Source organism: Typopeltis vanoorti, chromosome 22 (assembly GCF_054136105.1).
Source record: "Typopeltis vanoorti isolate ZY-2024b chromosome 22, IOZ_Tvanoo_1.0, whole genome shotgun sequence".
Taxonomy (NCBI): domain Eukaryota; kingdom Metazoa; phylum Arthropoda; class Arachnida; order Uropygi; family Thelyphonidae; genus Typopeltis; species Typopeltis vanoorti.
The window spans coordinates 53,290,365-53,315,429 of NC_143570.1; the positions used below are offsets into that span (position 1 = coordinate 53,290,365).

At 35.7% G+C, this 25,065-nt stretch overlaps 1 protein-coding gene across 8 annotated transcripts in view; it reads right to left on the reverse strand.

Annotated features, from left to right (window-relative positions):
• LOC150094422 (tyrosine-protein phosphatase Lar-like) overlaps positions 1-25,065 on the reverse strand; it is a 1,380,317-nt gene that overhangs the window by 454,583 nt on the left and 900,669 nt on the right. The window lies entirely within an intron of this gene.

The following is a 25,065-nucleotide window of genomic DNA, read 5'->3' on the forward strand; positions in this document are numbered from 1 at the left end:
TTCAATGTAAATAGGGATGTTTATTTTTTTTGTCTGTTTGTAATTAATCCAATAGTTTTTTTTAATTTATTTTTTATAAACATCCATACATATATGAAGCAACATCTATGGAATATTATTATTATATGGTATCTCTATGGAGTCTGGAGACTCATCATGGGAGATCCCCCCCCCCCCAACCTATCATACCTCTCCTTAAATTCATTCACTGTTAGGAGACTCAATTAATTCTGGCAATCCATTCCACCCTTTCACCTCCACTCTCCATGCAAAAAATCTGGTCTACACATCTCTACTTCCACAGATAGCTCCTAGTTCTCTATTTCTTATATACTGAAAAGTTTCCTTTGTATCAATTTTATAAATTCTCTTGAATATCTTAAAAGTTTCTATCATGTCTCCTCTTTTCCACCTACAAACAAAACTTTGTAACATACAATCCTTCAATCTATCCTCATCTGGAGCATTCCACAGACCTATCAGCAGTTTAGTCATTCATCTATGAATCTTCTCTACTATCTCTTGATCCTCCAAGAAACTCACCTGACCAAACTGGTGCACAGTAGTCAAGATGAGATCAAATCATACCTTATAAAGAGGGATAATAACTTTGCTATTTTTACTTCTTAACATGTTTTTAAACACCCAAGTAATCTTTTGAGCGATGTTACCAACTTTTGCAATATGCCCTCTGAACTCTTAACTTTCTGTCCATCATTATCACCAAGTCCCTAGCTTCACCAATTTTAATGCAATCCAGTACCATCAATAAGATACACTGTATGCACTTTTTCAAACCAAACAACTAAATATAACACCACAAATCTTTGACCAGTGCTGATTGCATAGTTTTTTTTATGTCTAACATATCAGATTGGAGAAACCAGGTCTACTTACAATATAAGCTTACAATCTTAACAGAAAAAAAAAAGGGGAGGGGGGATTGGAAATACACATAAAAAGATATCACTCATATGCTGGTCCATTTTAAATTCTGTCAGTTTTCCAGTTTAATCACTGCAAGAAAGACTCAGGAAAGAGATAAGGGAAGTAATTCGTCTTTCACAACATGCAGATAAAATGCTAATGGCACTGACTTAAAGATGGTGAAGTGCACTTGTAAAACATTTATATATTCGTATTTTTCCTTTTATATAAACATGGTTTTACATGAAGTTCCTGGTAGAACTAATTGATGGTCTCTTTTCCCTAACCAGCCGGCTATAAGTTCAAATTTCACTGTGGCAAGGAAGTCTTTCTTAATATAATCGTGAGGTGTCTTGAGAAAGAATCATCATTTTTAACATCAGATTATGTTAAAAAATAAAATAATTTTTATTTTTTAACATAATCTCCTTTAAAATTAATACATTTATTCCAGCGGCATTATCCTGTCCCTGTAGTGGTTCTCAGTAAGATCTGCAAAATAAGCCCTCTACAGCTGCAATCACCTCTTGATTCGAAGAAAAACGCTGACCAGCGAGGAAGAGTTTTATTTTTGTGAAGAGATAGAAGTCAGAGGGAGCCAAATCTGGGGAATAGGAAGGGTGTTCCAACAATTCATAGTGCAGTTCCCTTAATTTTCCATTGCCAAAACACTTTTGTGGGCAGGTCTCACGAATTTTTTCGTCTAGTCTGGTTAAAAGATTGGAATTCTCCGTTATTGTTTTACCCTTTTCAAGCTAATTAGTAAATAAAATACCTTTGGCATCCTAAAACACTGATGGCATGACCTTCCCTGCTGATGGAATCGACTTTGTCTTCTTTGGCACGGAACAACCAGATTCTGTCCACTGTTTGACTGCTGTTTGGATTCTGGTGTGTGATGGTGAATCCAAGTCTCATCTATAGTAATAAATTGACACACAAATCAGTTTTATTCTTGTTAAAATGCTCCAAGCACTGTTCAGAAATTTTCATGCGAGTGCGTTTTTTGATCTGCTGTGAGTAAGTGCAGCACCCATCTTGTGCAAAGCTTTTTCATATGCAATTCTTCATGCAAAAGATCCTACATGTTCTTTTGAAATGCCTATAGTCTCAGCAATTTCATGTACTTTGACTTGCCGGTCATTCAATACCATATCATGCATTTGAATGATTTCTTGTGTTGTTACACTTTTTGGACATCCTTCATGTGGATCATCTTCAAGGCCAGTACTGCCATGCTTAAACTCAGCAGCCGATTTCTTAATTGTTGAAAATGAAGAAGAATGCCCATAAACTTTTATGAACTTTGAATGAATTTCTTTTATCATTAAACCTTCTTTTACAAAGAATTTTATAATCACACGATACTCAATTTTATCCATTTCCAGGGATACAGACATCACTTTTGCTTCAGATAGGTATATAAAACAAACTACTTGACAGAATGACTTGCAATTTCACATGGATGCTTATGACAGATGTACCTACTTTGAAAAAAAAATCTCTTGTCGATAGTGCTGCCATCTATGGTCGAGGCTGTGAACTTTTCATACCACCCTCGTGTGTGTGTGTGTGTGTGTGTACATATATATATATATATATATATATATGTATGCAGACAGTCATGTAATATAGACTGTAAAGGATAAAGTAATGTACACAATGAATTGTGTGTGTGCAGTGCCGTGTCACAATGAGTCCATGGACTTTTTGGAAGTGTCACATAAAAAATTTGATAATGAAATCAAAATTCAACAAATTTTATATATTTTGTATAACGATGTAGACCATAAATGAATAAGTAATGTAAAGCAAACTAAAGTTTTTCACATAAGATGCTTTAAACAAGTCTATTGAAGAAAATTGTTAAGTCATTAGTCATGTGACTCATGCTCATTTCAAAAATATGAAACTAATCATTAAGGTTAGTTGTTGAAAAGTTTTCATGTGGTTATAAATTTAATTAAATATGTCAAGAAATTATATTCTTGTATAATCCTTCATCATTGTCGGGGAGTCCCAAGTCTAATTGAGGGAAACTCAAACTATCATACCTCTCCTTGAAACCATTTGCAGACGAAGCACTCACAACTAACTCAGGCAACCTATTTCATTCCATTCATTCACCAATCTCCAAGTACAAAATCTAGTCCTCATGCCCTTGCTAGCCACATTCTTACAAAACTACTGGGGATGACCTCGTTCTGCCCCCTATTGCCAAGTGCTGTAATATTTCCTCTGCATCAATCTTGCAAACCCCTTGAGTAACCTAAATGTTTCTATCAAATCCCTGCCTTTTTGCCTATCAATGAACTTTTGCAACCCACAAAACCTCAATCTATCCTGGGAGCATTCCACAGACCACTCACCATCTTTGTTGCTTACCTCTGGTTCCTCTCTGACACTTCCTCATTCCCAAGAAACCCAGATAACCAGACTTGAGCACAGTAATACATATGGGGTAACATCAAGGCTTTATAAAGAGGAATGACAACAACCTTATATCTGCTTGTGGGGTGATAACCAAATAATCCTGTGAGCTACCCTAGCTACTTTAGTAATATGCCCTCTAAACTTCAGTTCTCTATCTACTACCAACAAATTCATGGCTTTGTTACTTCCTGAAGCACAGTTCCATCAATGTAATATGCATCTTGTAATCTTTGTATCCCAAAATGCATGACTTTGCACTTTTTCCACATCAAATTGACATCCATTATGTTTTGCCCATGCTTTCAGCCTATTCAAATCATCCTGCAAGCTCTCTACATCACCTCGATTAACTTTTACCATATCCAACTTTGCATCACCAGCAAACAATTGAATATCTTCCTTCAAAGTATTTCCTATATCATTTATGTACACATTAAACAGCAGTGGTTCAGGCACAGAGCTCTGAAGCACACCAATAGTCACCTGCCTTCCCCTGGATTCTGCTCCTCCATATACTACTACTTGTTATCTGTCTATCAGCCACCCCTTTATCCATATCACCAAGTTTGATATCCATTCCCATTTGTTGCAGTTTGCATAACAGAGTTCTATGTGGTATCCTGTCAAATGCCTTTGCAAATTCCATCAGTATTATTGCGTAGCCATCTGTTTTATCCAACTCAGCTTTTGCTCTATCATAAAAAGTTAACAGATTACTAAGGTATGACTGGTACTTCACAAAGCCACACTGCTCCTCATAGAGTATCATATTTTTATCCACCTATCCCTGTACAGTTGACACTTGAACAATGCAGGGGGTTATGGATGCCAATCCTCCCCCCCTGCACAGTTGAAAATTCACGTATAACTTTTGACTCCCCAAAAAATTAACTACTAACAGCCTACTGTTGACCAGAAGCCTTACCGATAACATAAACAGTTGATTAACACATCTTTTGTAAGTTAGGTTATATGTATTATATACTGTATTCTTAATTATTATATTCTTACAACAAAGTAAGCTAGAGAAAAGAAAATCATAAAGAAGAGAAATGCATTTACAGTACTGTATTTATCAATACAGTAAGTTTACATTGTCTGTTTACAAGGTGGATCATATATGTCTGTCAGTACCTACATCAATATTGTCTTACATGATACAAATCACTGTAGATGTTATACTTATTATAACACTAGACATCAAAAATAAAAGGATAATATGAAAAAGAAATTCATATTTATTTACATGCATAACGATTTATTTATTTGTTCATATTTATTTACATGCATTGATAACAAAGCAGCAGCAATATAATTGCTTTATGGCCTTTATAATATAAATTTTTTCGTTATAAATTTTTTATTTTATGCTAATTAATTAATAACATTTAATTTTATACACTTATGATTTAATACTGCATCTCTACATTTGTTTACATTTCTATTGACTGCAAATGACACCATGTATGGTCTGTAAGTGTTTGTGTGTTTAAGTTTTGATAAATTTTAATTTTTTATAATAGATGTGTACATTTTATGGTAGTAAATGATAAAATAAACTAGTATCTACATATATTTTATGCATTTATGACATCCCTAACTTTTTCTCTTTTTTTTTTTCGATATTTCTAGGCTATGCAGTTCGTCTGATTTTTTTCAAATTGTTACAAATTGACAAAAAAAATTCTAAGACAATGTAAAATCGCTAGCCTCTATATACAATTTGCCTAGATTGAAGATACCTTCAAGTGCTAAATTAAGGTTTCAATGTTTCAAATTTATGATCTTTTAGAATTCTAATCTACAATGTTCCAGTTCATTTCCTCTGGAATTGAAAATAAATATAAAAATAAAATATACTTTAGGGTTCTTTCATTATCTATGCAACTATATCTTAACTGTTGGTAATGAACTTTAATAGCACCTAAATGCTCAGACATCAATGTCCAATACACTGATCTACAAACCCAAGTTTTGTTATTTTAAACTTAGTGTATCTTTTTCTGTTAATAATAATAGTAATTATTATTATTATTCAGGAACTTCAACAATTCACATAATTCATTATGGGAAGTCCATCTTAAGCAGCCCAAAGTCTGTAAAACCACTGTTTAAACTTTTACAGTCTGCATTCTCATCACTCTCTCAAACAATATACTCTATGGTCAAATGTCAGTTCAACCTCTTCTATGGTTAAATTTTAATTACTATGATAGCTGTTGACCCAAGAGATGAAATACTGCTCATCCAGTTAGTAAATAATTTTATTTAAAATAACTTAATTTTAAATAATTTGCCACACAATTATTTTTGGTTTAAAGATGAAGTATCTCCTATATTACACTGACTTAGACATTTACATAACAAGAGTTTCTAAAAACAAAATCATATTTATAGTGGCATACATTTCAGCAGTTGTAATGAAAATCAATGAGTATCAAATAAGAAGCAAATAAAAAACATACTAGCACACTCTCATTTACTAAAAGATGCAAACAATTCACATGCACAGTTTGCACATACAAGTAGAGTAAGTAACACATATATAAACAAATGTGAAGGGAAAATATTGCAATTGCACAGAGAAAAAAATGAAATACGGTATATAAAAAAACAAAAAAAAAAGTGAAATATTTTATATTTTGGTTGATATTCAATTATCAGACACTAAGAAAAAGTTTAACAATAACAGAAATAAAACTAAAAAAAAAAAAAAAACTAAATAAAGGAATAATATTACCATATCATATGATGTCTGGAGCATAAAATAAATAACTGCTTATGTTGGACGTTAAATGGAATGATAAGAACACAAGGAATGAATTAACAATTTAATGCTTCCAACATTTCATCTCTATCACAAAGACAAGTTAAGGGATACAATATAAATTATAATAAAGTCACAAGTGACACAATGTAAAATAATTGGGCTATTTTTCTTGATGTGCTACCAATGTATGGTAAGGGGACTATGCCTTTATAATTAATTTCTGGATTAACACAGGACAATTAATCAGCTAAGTTTTTTTTGTTACTCTTTTGAATAGGATTCTGTAGGATCCTAGCCCTTCGTAGATCGAGGTGTAGGATCCTAGCAAGGAAGAGTGCCTTGCATAGCACTAGTAGGAAGCCTAGTTCTAACTCAGGATAACTAAGAATTAGTTTCCCATATAATGAGAAATTAAACACAACGATATTAATTTTAATTAGACTGATTTTAAGAAGAGCTGCAAATTCTAAAGAAAGCACTCTCATACTGAAACTTACTATGATGAAGCATAGCGAATTTTTCCTCACTATTTAATTCTGTAGGTGGTATCCAAGGCATGGTTTGCTACACCAAACATAGTTGTGACTAGTGATGTGTATCAACTATGAATAATTAATCAGGTTTGACTCAGACATTTTATTCATTAAAACTGAATGTTACTACATGTTTCTCTGCCTTTATGGCTGACAGCATTTACAGGAAGATATTTGAAACAAACAAAAACTCATATCTTTCCACTAGCTGTTACTTCTATAAATTGAAAAATACTGGAATGATAGTTTACTGCTGTATAAATTCCATATGTGACTGCTGGCATAAAAGAGATTATGAGTGTTACATACACTAATTAATGACTTCCAGATGTCACAAAGTATAATTCTTTGGTTTCTATTTAGTGTGCCATGCAAGTAAATGATCTCGGATGACTCCTTAAACAACATGACAAAAGTATTTATGCCTAATAAATACTTTTGCATGGAGGAAGCTTGCCAATTTACCATATGATGCTTTGCAAGGATAGGATGTGTACTACAAGTCCACTTCTTTCTTCTCTCTTATTTTCAACATTGCCTACATGTTTTTTTTTTAAATGGATTTCAAAACTTCTCCAACATATACTTTCTTGCAAGAACAAGGAACTTTGTTTATCTCAGAATGTTTGCAGAACAGAATGTTGTCTCAGGAAAAGAACATAGGAAACCTTTTCAGGTGCTAATTGGTTTGAAATATATTCTGATGATGACTGATTTTAATAATTAGGCTATTTTGATGTGTTGTCAATGTGTGGTAAGGAGATCATGTCTTTGTGATTATTTCTTGGTTAACATGGGATGAGTCATTAGAAAGAAATTTTTTTTTAGTAACTTCGGGTATCCATTTTGCAGGGAACTACCAAATAGGATTTGGAGTTCTTTTCTTTTAATTTCATCATTCTTGAGTATATTTAAAGCTCTTATCATTGCATTACTGAAGACTAAAGTTACAAGGAAACTAGGTTAAATATTATGTTGTGTTAAGCCAAAATGAGAATGCTGTTATTTAAGGTGTTGCAATATAATTTTGTGAGGTTGAGTTCATTTATGTAATGTATATATTAGTTATTAAATTAGGTTACTGTTTAGAAATTGCTGAGGTTTGGCAGATAGATGAAAAGAGGTGATGCGATGCAATAGAGACCCTCAGGTTATTGAAGGAATATTATCAGATTAATACAGAAGGAAAAGTGAGTAAGATGTGAAAAATGAGAGGTCATCCCTGGAAGATGTGCAAGGCTGTGGTGAAGAAGGATGTGAGTAGATGATTTTTCACATGGAGAGTGGGGAAAGGGGTGAGTGGAGCACATTGCCAGAATGAACTGTTATTGTTAATGTGGGGGGGGGAGTGTAAATGATTTTAAGGTTCAAAATGATCGACATTTTTCTACTTTAGTGGTCCTCCCACAATGAGTCTTGACTCCATGCAGGTTACTGTAATAATAATAATCATTGAGTTTGAGTCTGATGAAATTTAAAAATGTCACACTCTTGTTACTGTCTGCCTTAAACAAAAACCACTTTTCATCAAACAGTTATAATAGTGTACAAACTGTGGAAAATCGTAATGGACAACAAACTTCCAACATATTGAAAACTGGCTCTATGAATATGCAGTTGTACATGACAGAGCACTGTCTCACAAATAGGTCAAAAGTGATGTGCTAGAAGCATTTTATTTCAGATATTTCTGGCATTCATAACCTAATATAATAGTCCATTTTTGGTTCTTTAATAAGTCCCACTGACACCATTTCTCAAATGCGACTCCTCCATACCTCTCCCTGAACAATACTCTCAATCACCACCAATCATCCCACATGACAGCTACCTCTAAGGACTCATCACAGGAAGGCACTCAATGTACTCTACTCCTCTACACACATCAATGCCATCTCCTCATCTGTACTGGCTTTTCCCATTTCTCTGTCTGGTGTTTCTTTCTGTTCTTTCATTTTCTTTACTCACCTCTCCATCTGCAAGTTCTCCTACCCTAATTTCTTGCTCTTCCACATCACCTCTTTTCTTGCAGTCATTACTTTCTCTTCCAGTAAGCTCATCAGTTGAGTCACCAAAATTATTTAAATTCAGAACATCTGAATTTGAATTTATATACAATTTCATCCTTCCCTCAAATTCATTCCACTTATTCACAAACTGCAATCATTTCTCTTCACACAGCCTCACTGTACTATTCATAATCTTTGCTTATCATCAACTAATCACTGACATACCTAACCTTTCTCGTTCATCACTTATATATAATAGTATCTCCATACACTGCAAACTTTCAAATCATTCATGATCTCTTTCATTCCATTCTTTCTCGCTCTTCCACGCATTTCTACAAGGATCGAGAATAGTAGAAAGTTAAGATTACAGAAAGTTGACAGCTTCATTAGTTGCAGTAAGGCTAATATGAGCGGCAGGAATATGTTTCCACAATTGAAAAATGATGGAATGCTTTTAGATTTAGCAGGTTTTTTTGACTGAAATTTTATTTAAACTTAACACAAGACAGATTGGAAGAGCAGCCAATATTCGCTTAGAAGAATATGAGGGGGGGAAAAATACGCCTACAATCAAGACTACAGACAGCCAGATCTAGTGGGATATGCTTTGAATGAAATCCATAGAATAAATAACAATAAATGAAATGCTTCATTGCCACAAGTTTAAAAGTGATTTTTTTAAAAATTAATTTAGAATTTGCTGCTGTCCTTAAATAACACCCTAATTTAAATAAATTCTTGAGTTTTTTTTTCTACTTGATTATACTATAAATTATAGATACCAAGAATATAATTTCTTGGCATCTTTAATTTATTTTTTAAAAATGTTTTTCTTCTTCTTTAGCCTGTTACGGTCCAATGCTGGATATCCCCTTAACCTTCCAGTTCTCACTATTTTCAGCCATGTCCACAATCTCATTTCAAACCTTTATAGATCATCACTCCATCTTGTTCATTGGCAACCCAACCACTCAGTGCTTACTTTTTCCTCTCCTTTCATCTGCAACATACTAACATAGCCAGCCTATCTCTATTTACATGCTGTGCAATACTTTGCAATATCTTCCTCCAGTCATCCCTCAAATGCTGATATTTCTTATTCTATGCTTTTTTTTGTTATACAGAACATTCTTCCCTCCAAGGCACTTTGGGACACATGCAACCTGTCTTCCTGTTATTTAGTTGTTGCCCATGTCTCACCTCCATAAGTAAACACTGGAATAATACGCATACTAAATAGCTTTCTTTTTTGGGCATACATGCAAATCTCTTAAGAGATAACTTTTATACAGCCAAAATGCTTTGTTTCCTTATGCAACTCGTTTACCTATTTACTATTTTTCCTTAAAACTAGTTCCCCAAGGTAAATATAGTCCTCCCCAATTTCAATAGGATTATCTGCTATTTTTAGTTTAATATGATCCAAATTTCTCATCAGTTTTGTTTTAGTTATATTAATATTTAAACCTTTTTTTCCTGCTTTCTCTGTTAATGTCATTTAGAATTTCATGAGCCTCTTTATTTTTTTTTATTTAAAGAACAATGTCATCTGCAAAATGTACCTGATATTATTAATATTATTATTCAGGCTTCCGTGGAGTCAAAAGACTTATCGTGGAAGGTCCTTTCTAAGAAACACAAGTCTATCAAGACTCATCGAAGGAGGTCCCTCATAGGAAACACAGTCTACCATTCTGCTCCTTAAATGCATTGACCGTTCTCACTCTCACCACTCCATCAGGCAATGCATTCCATGGTTCAACCACCCTCCATGCAAAGAAATCACTCCTCACAGTTTCCTTTCATAACTTCCAGGGAAGGCCCCTTGTCATGACTCCTTCCGGCTGTTCAATCAAGCGAAAGAACTCCCCAGTGTCAACCCTGTAACCACCTCTCAACAGTTTAAAAGTCTCAATCATATCACCCCTCCTTCTATCCATCAAACTCTGCAGTCCACACTCCCTGAGCCAATCCTCATAACTAACATTGTACAGTTCTGACAACATCTTTGTTATCAGCCTTTGACCCTTTCAACAGTTAATTTATCCCCTTCAAATCTTGGGGACCAGATCTGAGAACAATAGTCTAAGTGTGGTCTGATCAGAGTCTTATACAACGGAATGATAACCCTCTTATCTCTGCAGGTCGGTGTCCTCATTATTGCAGCAATCCTCTGTGTTACCTTCACTACCTTTGCAATATGTCCCCTAAATTTCAGGTTTCTATCAATCATCAAACCCAGATCTCTGGTCTCTCCTACTTCCTCCAGTATAACTCCTCCCATAGAGTATGCAGCATCCCAAACCTCAAGACCTTAGATTTTGCTGCAATAAACTGACATCCCCATTCATTTGCCCATCTATCTAGCTTATTGAAATCTTCTTGCAGGGCTACCACATCTGCATTATTACTAATAACCCTTCCCAGCTTCACATCATCCGCAAACAACTGAATATCACCTTGCAAATCCATGGACAATGTCATTGATATAAAGGTTAAACAATATAGGTCCCAATACTGAGCCCTGTGGAACCTCACTTGTAACCTTCTGCCTCTTTGATATTGCTCCACCATACACAACTCTCTGATACCTATCGGACAGCCAATCCTGAATCCAGTTGACCAATCTGACATCCGACCCATGTGCTGCAACTTGAATATCAGCTTATCATGTGGCACCCTATCAAATGCCTTTGCTAAGTCTAGGAAAATAGCAGTATATGCCTTTCCCTCATTTAATGCTCTTGTAACTTTATTATAAAAGGCTAGCATATTGCTAAAACAAGAACACCCCTTCACAAATCCATGTTGACTCTCATAAATAACATCACCCTCATCTGCCCAATGCTGTATATGGTCCCTCACTACTTTCTCCAAGATCTTACTAACTACTGATGACACACAAACTGGCCTTAATTAGACACTTCCAGTCTGCTACCACCCTTATGCAATGGCACTATCTTACTTTCCTTCCATTCCATGGGCACCTTTCCCACAGCCAGATTTTCATTGAAAAGCCAGGTCAAAGGCACTGTCAGTTTCTTAGCATATTCTCTCAAAACTCGTGGTGAAATACCATCCAGTCCCACAGCTTTATTAACATCCAGAGTACTCAATATGTGGAACACACTCTCCTCCTGCACCTCTAAACCTCGAATCTGCTCTATCCCGCTAGTATTCAAATTGACTCCTCCAGGATGAAATACTCCAATAAAGTGTTCATTGAACAATTCCACTATGTCCTCTGCATCAGTCACTCTATGTCCATTTTTATCACACAATGTCATTCTTCCACAGTCATTTCTCCTCCTACTGGCCACATAGCTAAAAAATTCCCTAGGATTTTCCTTGGATCTAAGGGCCAATCTTTTCTCATATTCCGGTTTCACCTTCCTTACCATACTAGTCACTCTTCTGGCCTGTGTCTTATATTCTTCATGCATCTTCTCTTCACCTGTCTCCTTATATCTCTTCCATAGCCTCTTTTTCGCATGCAGCTCCTATTTAATATTGTTAGTCATACACTTTACTCCAAATTGTGTCCTCTTCTTCACTCATGGAATAAAGCTTACCATTGCTGCTAACAAATATTCCTTCACAATTTCGCAAGTAATAATGTCATCCCAGCCTTCCAATTCCTCCCTCCACGAAATTTTCCGAAGTTGACGTCTAAGTCTATTATAATCACCTGCTTTAAAATTCCACATACGTTCCCATCTCTTTGATACTCCTGCATGTCTATTCATTTTCCAAGTCAAAACCATATGGTCACTCTCTCCAACTGGTGGGAGAGATGTCATCTCAGTTATTATCAGCTCTTCTGATGCTATAACCAAATCCAAAACTCTTGAACCTCTTGTTCCCTCTATTACATGTTGCCTAAGATATTTGTCCCTCAAGAATTCTAGAAATTTCATTCCCTTATTGCTACATGCATCTTCCTTTCCTCAATCTACACTGCTGTAGTTAAAATCTCCCATAACAATTGTTCTTCTTGCACTTGCCACACTCAACTGTCTCAACATCTCCTGGTCCCCACCCTCTGTGCTCCTTGGTCTATAGCAACACCCCACTAAATATTCTGTCTTTCCCACCTCCGCCTCACACCATATGCTTTCAAAATCATTAGTGTCACAGCCTTCCAAAGCCTCCACTCTTAGAGAACATAGGTCATCGCTTACCATAAGCAGTACCTCCACCACCATGCTTTCCCTTCCTATCCTGCCAAAAAATGCTGCACCCAGCAACTTCTATTCCTGTTATTATATCCTCATCTGTCAACCATGTCTTGGTGATCCCAATAATCTTTGGCCAGGCTGATGCTATCAGTGCCACCAATTCCTCTCCCTTATTCCGAATACTCCTGGCATCGGTATAAAGCATAAAAATGTTATTTTTCTATACCCAACATTATCCCCTCTAGACTCCACTGGGCTCAGCATTACCTGATGTTGTCTCCCTTCTCCCAAGTACTCATTCCCACAAGAGGCCACCCCCGCTACCATCAACACTGGGACACACTGACTCGTTCAGAACAGCAATCTCTTCAGATGCCTACGTCCTTCCTCATAATAGTTTTCCCATGAAACATTCTTAAAGGCTTCTTCTAATGCAGCAGAAAACAATTTCGGTGATAAAGGATCTCCTTGCATTATTCCTCTCCCTGATATTCTAACTTTATACTGGCTGCTGAGTTTTGACAGACAGTTTCTAATAATCTGATATACTTTGCTTTGCTGAGATAGCATCTTGCTTTATGCTGTTATCATTTCTAACTGATATAGCTTTGAAATCTACAAACACTGAATATGATTGAAGATGATATTCATTTACTTTTTCTATTACTTGGCTGATAGTATGGATGTGTTAAATTTCATAAAATATAGGGCAACGGTAATTCTAATGCATTCTGAGTTTCAATTATTATGTTTCCTAATAGTGCTCATATGGGAGTGTGAGCAGGGCATCAGTAGTAGGTCCTTTGTATGAAGAGTGGTCAGTGAATGGAATATGTTGCCTGATATTGTGGTGAATGTCAATACATTGAATGAGTTTAAACGCTGGTTTAATGGGATTTGTGTGTAATATAGTGTGCCTCCCACGACGAATCTTGATTCCATGAAGGTCTGGTGTTAATAATAGTAATAAATTAGAAATTCTGAAAGCAAAAGTTCTGTGTGTGTGTAGTTACTAGGTGTGTATTTTGTTGACTGGTGCATGAGCATACACATACATAGCTTAGAGGGAACACTAAACCTACAAAAAACTATTTATGACATGAAAGAGAATCAGCATTATGTAAATAAAACTGACGATTACACAAGATCTTCTGGTTTTTTTTGATTCATCAACTAAGAATTCTCATTCTTCACAGACAAGAAGACAAGTGCATTTTACAAGCCTTACATATTCTTGTCCATACTTCCTAAATTCTGCCTTTCACTAACTTCTCCAATATCTTATCCACTACCAATACAGTAACCACGACTCCTGAGATACTGATTGGTCTGTAATTTACACTCTATCTTGGACTTTCTTTATGCAATGGAACTATTTTGCCCTTTTGCACTCCCTCGTTACCTTCTTAGAGCTGAGACCTAAACAGCTTGGCTAGAGGAGATGACAGTTCCCTCGTACATTCTCAGCCTGATATTTCAACTAATCCTATGGTCATATACACTATCTACCAGTAATTGTCCAGACACCCCTGTTATTTGAAGTTATGGAACATTCCAGGTTTGTTAATAACATAAAAACCAGTGTACAGATAATAGGAAGCGGTATTTCATCATAGCAGTTAAATACGGGTAGCATGGCAACACGACGTGAACTCATCGACTTCGAGTGTAAATTCTCTCCCTCGAAGTGTCATTGTGGACTGTCACATTGGTGGCATGTCCATATGTTCCATTGCTGCTCAACTGGAGCATTCAAAACCAATGGTTAGCCATGGTTAGCAGTCCCACCATGTACGGTTTTGTGCTTCTCTTTTGCATTCTTCATTGGACAAAAAGGTCCTGTCCTTAATATTAGGGACAGGAGAGTGTGTTAAAATGAGTGGCATGCAAAAAACCAGCTACAATCGACACAGACCATCTGTTATGAGTTCCAGACCACCAGTCACACCATGGTGAGCACTAATGTTGTACAAAAAGAATCCCATTCACTGGGTTTCAACAGAGGAGCAGTGGCACACAAGCCAAGCATCACAACAATGAACAAGGTGGCTCATCTGGCCTGTGGCAAAGAGTGTGTGAATTGGACAGTTGACCAGAGGAAAAATGGTAATCTTGAGTGATGAATCAAGGTTCATCTGTTTCCAGTCTGATGGTAGGATGTGGAGAAAGCCCGGTGAACCCTTGTTACCACAGTGTGTGTGGTAACAAGGGTTCACCAGTTTGGTGGTGTAGGAGTAATAATGTGGGGTGTATTCAGCTGGTTTGGAGTGGGACCACTGGTCGTTGTCTGTGGTTCAATGAAGGTAGCTCAGTACCTTGATATTCTGGATAATCAGGTGCTGCATACATTGTGGAGTTTTTAGGGAATGGACCCGTGTTACTATCAAAACAACAATGTCCCATGCCACAAAGCTGTTATAGAATGGTATGAAGAGATGGGTGTTAAATGACTGCCCTAGCTAGTGCAGAGTCCTGACCTCAACTCCATCAAACACCTGTGGGATGTATTGGAGTGGTGACTGAGATCCAGAGCAGCATGTCCTCAATCTGTTGCTGAACTCAGTGCTGCTTTGATGGAGAAATGAAGACAAATTCCACCTGATGTCTGCCTCACATTGGTAGAAAGCCTTCCTCGAAGGGTGCCGGAGGTAATCAAAGCCAAAGGTGGACATACCCGATATTAAGGTCCGCCTGCTGGTATCAATTGTAAATTGCTAAAATGTCCAGACAATTATTGGTAGATAGTGTATGTTTTAAGGTTTTACAATATCTCAAGCACCTTTGTGAGAATGAGAATGAAGGTAGAAATTCATCTACCTTCATTCTCACATCAATCAATGTTACATCTGGCACTGTAACATATTTACCTGGATGGTACAGTGTTGTGAAATACATATTAACTGAACTATACCATCTGCTTCTGTTTCATCCCTACAATCAGCACTTGTTAAAGTCATCCTTCCACTGCCATTCCTCTTTTCACTTGCCACATGGTGAAGAAACTTTTGAGAATATTCTGTGACCTCTCAGCTAGCTTCAATTAGATTTTATGTTCCTTATCATACTAGTCACTCTTCTTGAATGTTCTTTGTACTGCCCATGTCCTACTGATCACTTTCCTTTTTTTTTTTTTTTATAACCTTCACAACTTTTTCTGAAGTTCCCAGTTAACGATACTACTCATTCATCTAATTCCTACCTAATTCATCCTCTTTGGCATACAATTTGATATTACTTTCTTCAAACATCCCTTGACTACTTCCTATGCACTCTTAACATCTTTCCTCTTCAAACTGTCATGGTAGTGTTGCACAATGACTCCTCAAGCCTGTCACAATCATCTATGTTGTAATTCCACATATATTCCTTCTTAACTGACTGCTACCTTAATTTTAGAATAATATTACACTGGTTTTTTTTTATCAATAAATAAATTGATTAATTAATTTATTGCATTTTGATTGATTAATTAAGTTTTAATTAATTTATTAATTAATTCATTCATTTTAGACAAACAAATATAAAAAATATTTTGTTATATTTTATACGTTTGTTCTACATACTAGCGATTGAGTTGTCTTTACCGTTTGTATGCCCTGAAGAAGCTAAACAGCCCAGTTGGTGAAACTTGTTGGCATAATTCATAATATGGTGAAAAAAAAAAAAAAACAGTGTAATCTTTTCTAAAATTAATTTAGTTAGTAGCCAAAAAATATACTCAAAATGACTGCTACCTTGGTTATTGTCATGTTGTCTGATACTATTACCAGATTTCTTCTTCATGTAGATTCCTCAGTGAGAGGGTGAAGCATTATGTCCTTCCAGTTCTCTCTGTTAGTGGCTTTCCTTTCTGTTTATGCATAGCCATGTGATTCTGTCCATGATCTTATATCTTCAAGCCATGTCCTTCGTTTTTTTGCCTCTTGATCCTTTTCCCATAATTTTTAATTCTAAAACTGTTAGTATCCTCTGTCCTGCTGAACCTCTCAGTACATGTCCTGCCAAAGGTCTGTAACAAAGATCTCCGTGTTCTCATTCTCTGTAGGACATCTGTATTTGTTACATGTTGTCCATGGGATTTTCATTGTTCTCCTATAGCACCACATTTCAAAAGCCATTATCTGCTGCCTTACTCTCTTCTTGAATATCTGGGTCTCACTTCCATATGTGAAAATTGGCTACACTAATGTTCTTATCATTCCTTTCTTTGTCTCAATACTCAGAACTTCTGAGCAGATCTTTATTTTTCCAGAATGCATCTTTAGCTATGGCTGTTCTTATTTTTATTTCTTTATCTTGTTTTCCATCTGCAGTAAAGTAGGTGCCTAAATATTTGTATTCTGCTGTATGTTCAATTTTCATATTGTTTATGAATATTTCTGGCTCGGATCTGCTTTCTTTTGAGATTTTCATAAATTTGGTCTTTTTTGCATTTATATCTAATCCAAATTCTTTACCTTCTTCAATTAGTAGCTGCAGTAATTTGATTAATTTGTTTCTGTTTTCTGCTATTAGAATGGTATCATCAGCATATCTAAAATTGTTGTATTTTATACCATTGATACTAATTCCTATTTTTTGTTTTTCAATCTTTTTCACCACTGTCTCACTATAGATATTAAATAGATTTGGTGAAAGGATACAACCTTGTATAACTCCTCTTTTTATTTTCACTACAGAAGTCTCATTGTTCAACAGCTGCATTTTCTGTTTGGTGTAAATCATTTTTATAATCTTAAGTACATGATCTTCTATGTCTAATTTATCTAATATATTGAATATTTTATTATGTTTTACCAAGTCAAAAGCCTTCTGAAAGTCTATGAAGCATATGTAAATGTTCCTATTGCTTTCAAGTGATCTTTCTATTAGTATTTTTAGTTCTAGGATAGCATTAATGATTCCCATTCTGAAGCCTTTCTGTTGTTCACTCAATTCACCGCTTATGGCTCTTTCAATTTGTTTGTTAACAATGGTTAAAATAATTTTAGATGCATGGGATATTAAGCTCACGGTTCTGTAATCCTCGCAATTTTGTGCATTGTTTCTTTGGAATTGGTATGCAGATAGATGTTGTAAAAACTTCAGGTAATTGTATTTTTTATAGCTGTCCTGAATGGATTCCAATGAATAGGTGTTATTATTGCCAGTCAAAGCTTTCAACAGCTCACCCAGAATATTATCACTCCCAGGGGATTTATTATTAGGAAAATTCTTGATTGTGTGTTCTACCGATACTACTCTACCCTTGTGGGTAGAGTAGTATCGGTTGTTATGTTTAACTTAAGGTGTGAATCATCTAACATGTTACCATTACCATCATCATAGAGGTCTGATAAGGACTCCACCCATCTTCCATTTATCTTTTCCTTATCAATGAGTATATTTCCATCTTACTCCTTGATGTTATTAGACTGTGTACGTTTTGCTTTTCCATTAAGTTCTTTCACTTTCAGGAATGCTTCTCTGGTTTTGTTCCTATTTTGTAATTCTTCTATCTCAGTGCACTGCCTATTTATGCCAGTTTTTTTTTTCAATCTTTTACATAACTGTTTGATTCTTTTATCCGAAGTTTTATATCTTTTTTATATTACCAGATTTAGCACTCTCAAATCCCCAGTCACCTTCTGTTATGTAGTAATTATTATTATTATTATTATTATTACATAACACCTTCAGGGAGTCCAAAGACTCATCGAGGGAGGGCACCCACTCTACAACTTTCTGTCTACACTAACCACAACTACCTTCATCATCTATACCATCGCCATCTACCGCCGACCACCACCATCAGTATTTTCACAGACAATCACAAACATCCATGCCCACAGCGGGATTCGAACCCACAGTCTTTTGGCTGGAGAGCAGATAACCACTCGGCCAACCGGGCCAGCATTTCATTATTCCTTCGCTTTTCTCTTTTACTATTGGGCAGTTTTCTACTACTCTTTGTAGCAGTTATATAAATTCCATTACCTTCCTCCATGTGACTAGTCCTTCTCCTAATTTATGTTCTGATCATTGAAGTCTCTCATAACAATTATTTGCCCTATACTCATTGTGCTAATTTGCTGATGAATGCAACCTACATTCTATGTCGCAGTCACTCCTTCGCATGCATCTATTGCAGCAACCAACTATTTCATATTAGATAGCCTCAAATACACTGTACTGTGCATCCCTATTTTCCTAATGGATTATTTTTTTCTTCCATTCCGCTGCTATCATTAGCACCACCACCACCTTCTCTATCCTTGATATCATCCTCCATTAACCCATCTCACTAATACTTGTAACTTTTGGTCAAATGAACCAATGACAAAAACTCCACCTCCTTATTCCCAATGTTTCTGGCAACATATGTTATATAACAGTCAGTCCTCATCTTATGATATGGTTTTATTCTGATGATCCTGTTGTAAGTTAAAATAAGTCAGATCACTATATGAACCTGAACCATAATAATATTAACAGTTAGCATGTCTGAGTGCTAAAATATGTCTATTTCTGAACTAATTTTCTAAGCTTCATGTTTTACTAACTTACTTTTATTGTATATTACAGTACAAAAGTACTGTAATATACAATTTTTCAAAAGCTTTTGATAGATTGCCACATGACAAATTGTTAAATAAAATGAAACAGATGGGATTGGATAACAGACCTACGAGTTGGATCGGTGACTGACTGAAAGATAGGCATCAGAAAGTTGTATATATGGGGGTGCAGTATCCTGAAACAGGAAGGTCACTAGTTGTGTGATGCAGGGGTCACTTTTTGGACTACTGTTATTCAATTTGTATATTAATGACATTGGGATGGATTTAACTGGTGATATGCAGCTGTTTGCAGATTATGCAAAATTCAGAAGAGCAATGCAGAGTGAAGTAGATGTTATGGCCTTACAAGAGGACTTCAATAGATTGCATGAATGGGCAGGTAAATAGAACTGTCAGTTCAATGTTGCAAAGTGTAAGGTTTTGAGATTTGGTAAGCAATGATGGAATGCAAAATATACATTTGGTGGGGAAACTTTAAGGTAATAAATAAATAAATAAAGCGGTTATGATGCCATTGTATAAAGCCTTGATCAAGCTTCAGATGGATTATTGTGCACAGCTTTGGTCACTGGCTTTTCATGGTGATGAGGAAATGCTAGAAAAGGTGGTCAGTGGTCTTTGGAATATGAGGACAGATTGAGAGAATTTAAATTGCAAAGCCTCATGAATAGGAAGAGGAGGGGGTATATGATAAGTTAGTCAGGGATTGCTATTGATAATGAAAGAGATTTTACATAGAATGGGAGAGGGGGTAGAACAAGAGGTCATCCCTGGAAGCTGTATAAGGAATATGTGCACAGAGGAGTGATGGACATGTTCTTTACATGAAGAGTGGTTGGTGAGTGGGATGCATCATCTGGGTGTGTTGTGAAAGTTGACACACTGAATCAGCTTAAGACATGGCTGGATGGTCTTTGTGTGTGATAGTATATACCTCCCATGATGACTGTCTGACTCCATGGAAGTCAGATGTTAATAATTTTACTCTTTGCTTATAATGAAATAATAGTGTGAAAATTATAACCAAATTTTCATATGCAGTACTGTATTATAATAAATAATGAAAATGAGTGTACAGTGCTTTTGTGCACTTTTATTTAATATAAAATAAAATAAATGGTGACGAGGAAATGTTTCAGCTCATTATTTTACTGTGCATTGGTAAAATAATGAGTTGAAAATTCATTAAGCAAGAATAATTCTTAAGCTCTTGCTTTATTTATTAATTGGATAATTCATCAAAAAAGGCAGGAAAGAACAGCTAATCAACTATTTCTTCAAATTCAGGAATTGCAACAATATGTACTGAGGGCGGTTCACCATATTCATAACTCATGAAAGGTGTAGGCTCATCTACAGGAGATCAGGTGACAGTAGTGGGTATTTTAAAAATTACTTCCAACTTAGTCTAATCAGGATTGATTTACTTTTCTGTATGAATTTATCTGTAGCAAGCAATTGCAGCTTACATCACTATTCTACTTTGCTAAATTGCTCCATGTTTGGATTCTTTTCCTGAAATAATCAAACTGCTATGTTAACAGAGGCAAATGCCTATGTAAATTTTTTCACTATCAACTTTTTTGTGGACTCAGTGTGTTTCCTATTTTTTTTCTTCATCTTTTGCGACTTTCTATACTTCTAGCTCTCTTAGGTCTTCATTTGAGCTCTTCTTCTACTGATTAATGCTCTACATCTTCTCTGACGAATTTTAACTCCAACTTTTTAGCTAGCAGCACTACTACCTTGTCAGCAGTCTCTTACAATGTTTTGTCTCTGTCGAATGCCATAAATGCATAAAAATATTTTCAGCAGTTTCTTCCAAACACCATTCATATGCTTTTCTGCTACCTCACTTCTATGCTGCATCTGGAAGATATAATCCTTCCAAAAAGTCATAGACAATTTTCTTACCCTGAATAGCAATAGCTTGAGCAAATATATTTCTTAAATAATATGTCTTGAAGAGAGCAATAACACCCTGGTTCATGGATTGCAGGAGTGAGGAAGTATTCAGTGAGCTGTGAAAAGTGTGAGTGGTAGTAAGTCAAATACATCTTAAGTCAAGGACTGCCTGTATATTCAACATATAACATTTTATTTCAGACACTTTTAGAGAAACAGAGTAACAATTTATTTTAACGGATATCATAAAAATAAAATATGCTAGTTAATTTTTCTTTACATTGACTTACCTAATGATGGAGCTAGTAGGGCAGTGTTTAAGTGGCTGTGAGTGTGTGTGTGGACTTAGAAAAGGACCATATAATGTGATGATAGGTTGTGTGGAACAGGGTGCTGTCCCATGATTAGCTCCTGGTGCTGCCTTTTTTTTGAATCTTTCGTAAGAAAACATGTGGGTCATTACATCCCTGCTCAATTCACCATTATCCTTTTCAAAAATATACCATCAGCACGCTCATTAATTAGCCACCTAAATGGCTACATGGATGAAATATCAAATAATTTATGCTTCATATTATCAATGATGTTTCAATAGTATTCAAATGTTATTTCAAGAGATAACCTCTTGTCCTCACTCCTTCCCCTCATTCCCCCATACAAAACAACTCGTCAGTGACAACCCTGTAACTACCTCAACAGTTTAAATGTCTATCGTATCATATCTCCTGCCTCTATCCGCCAAACTTCGTAATCCACATTCCCTCAGTCTGTCCTCATAACTAACATTGCACAAACCTGATATCATTTTTGTTATCAGCCTTTGTACTCTTTTAAAGGTTATTTTATCCTTTACAAATCCTGAAGACCAAATCTGAGTACAACAGTCCAGGTGTGGTCAGGGATTTATAAAATAGAATCACAACCATTCTATCTCTGCTGATCAGCATCCTTCTCAGAACTGCAGCAATCCTCTGGGTCACCTTCACCACCTTTGCAATACATCCCCTGAACTTGAGTTGAGGATCTGGGTGATGAGGAGATTTTACAGAATTAATACAGAAAGGGCTATATGTGGAATGGAGGTGAGCATGAGAGGCCGGTGCTGGAAGCAGGTTTTTTTGCAGGGAGAGTTATAAATCATTAGAATGCACTGCTTGAAAACGTGGTGTCTGCAGAGAATTTGAATGTGTTTAAGGTGCAGTATGATGAGCTGTGTGCATAACAAAAGGGATCTCTTAGATGAGCATGATTCAATGGGGTCTTAGGATAATAATAATATCCAGAGAACCACAGCTATACCCAGGTGGGGATTTTTGCTTTTCTTTAAATTTTGGCATGGATAATAGATGATAACTTTTCACCACGATTTAAATATATAGTAGATCCCTGCTCTTATGAAGTAACTGGTTCCTGGAAGGCCTTAATGAAGCAAACCATTATAAATTAAAAATCCTAATTTACCACAGATCAGTGTCACAAATTGAGGTTCCATTCATGGAAATGCAGTTTAAACTATAAAATACCATATTAAAACGGCCACCAAAACAAATGCCATTTGAATAACGAAATGATTAAATATGTTTAAAATATTACAGGATTTACGGTTTTACAACTCCTTAAAATAATTTTTTTTAAAAAAACGACACATTTCTTCTGAACTTGACAAACTTTCCTTAATATGATGACGCATTAATAACCATGGTTAAGATCTTGAAGCTCTATTCAGTAGTTGGTTCACCAATTGCCAAATGTCTTAAAGAAGTTTCAATTTTTTTCCGAAAGTCTTTTAGTTACTGTTATGTAAACTTAAGGTATGATTAGGTTCTTCAAGTACTGCATTTTGTTTTCTCAAAATTCACTTTTCCTCTTTTGAAACATTTATCGGGACAGAAATATGCACTGTACTGTAAATGATTTTATACCTGATACCTATCATACTTCTCCATAAACTTATTCATTGACAAATCACTCAAGGTTGCCACCAACAATACATTCCACAGTTAAAGCAAGATACACTAGAAGTAGTTAACTAATGGCAGTTTTACATCCAACTACAGTCTGTTCTAGTGTTATAAGAAGGCTATGCAAAATTTCATAGAAAATCCAGTATTGTAAACTTGTGCTGGGGGACATACAACCATTCTTATCTATATAAGATTAATTCCAATATTTAAGAAAAAATTAAACACAGTAAATATTACTGGACTTTAATATAGGTATAATAAATATTATTATAATTTTATTATACCATTACTTCAACCATTACTAAAGATCACATGATTCTTATCAATCTGTTTCCAAGTGAATTGTATTTTTTATAAATTGGTAAGATATAAATATATATATTTTTTAAATTAACAAGAAAAAGAAACTTGCCAAAAATACAGAATTATTATTACTATAATTGTAACAAGGATGATGTGGCACTGTTACTGGCATTTAATACATAAAAATATCAAAATAAAAAATGTATTTCAATACATTTTTATTTTGATACAATAATTTCTTGATTACATAAATATTATCCAATGTTTTACTAGTGATTTCTAGTCTCTGGTTTGATATCCAAAAGATATCAGACCAAAGATTTGAAATATATCTAGAATGAGATACACTATTTACCAAGAATTGCCTGGACATTTTAGCAATTTACAATTAATACCAACAGGAGAATCCTAATATCAGGTATTTCCATCTTTGGCTTTGAACCAAAACAAATATCATTTGAATAACATGTGTGGAATTTGTCTCGATTCTTCCATCAATGCAGCATGGAGCTCAGTAACAGATCAAGGACATGCTGTTCTGGACCTCAATCGGCACTCCCACAGGTATTAGATGGAGTTGAGACCAGGGCAGTCGTTTAACACCCATCTCTTCATACCATTCCATAACAGCTGCAGCTTTGTGGCATGGGTCATTGTTGTCTTAATATTAACACGGGTCTATTCCATAAAACCTTCACAGTGTAGGTAGTACCTGATTATCCAGAACATCAAGGTACGAAGCTGCTTTCATGGAACCACGGACAATGACCAGTGGTCCCACTACAAACCAGCTGAATGCACCTCACAGTAAATTTTACTGTGGGTATAACACACTGTGGTAACAAACATTCACCAGACTGCTTCCACACCCACATCCTGCCATCAGACTGGAAACAGATGAACCTTGATTCATCACTCCAGAGTACCATTTTCCACTGGTTAATTGTCCAGTTTTCACACTCTTTGCACCAGGCCAGAGGCGCTACCTTATTCGTTGTGATGTTTGGCTTGTGTGCCGCTGCTCTTCCGTGGAAACTCAGTGAATGGAGTTCTTTTTTGTACAGTATTAATGCTCACCATGATGTTAGTGGTGCTCTGGTACTCATCACAGATGGCCTGTGCTGATTGTAGGCATTTTTGCATGCCGCCCATTTTAACACCCTCCTGTCCTATCAGCCATTTTTGGCAGCCAACCAGGGTGGATGTTTTCCTGCACTGGTGATGCCAGAACGTTTCCATTTGTTGATCACATCACCAACCGTTGATTTTGGATGCTCCAGTTGAGCGGCAATAGCACGTGCGGACATGCCACCAATGTGACAGCCCAAGATGACACTTCTCACGAAGTTCAAGTCATGTTGCCATACCACCCTGTATTCAACTGCTATGATGAAATACTGCTTCCTACTATTTTTGCACTGGTTTTTATGTTGTTAACAAACCTGGAATGTTCCATAACTTCAAATAACAGTGGACAATT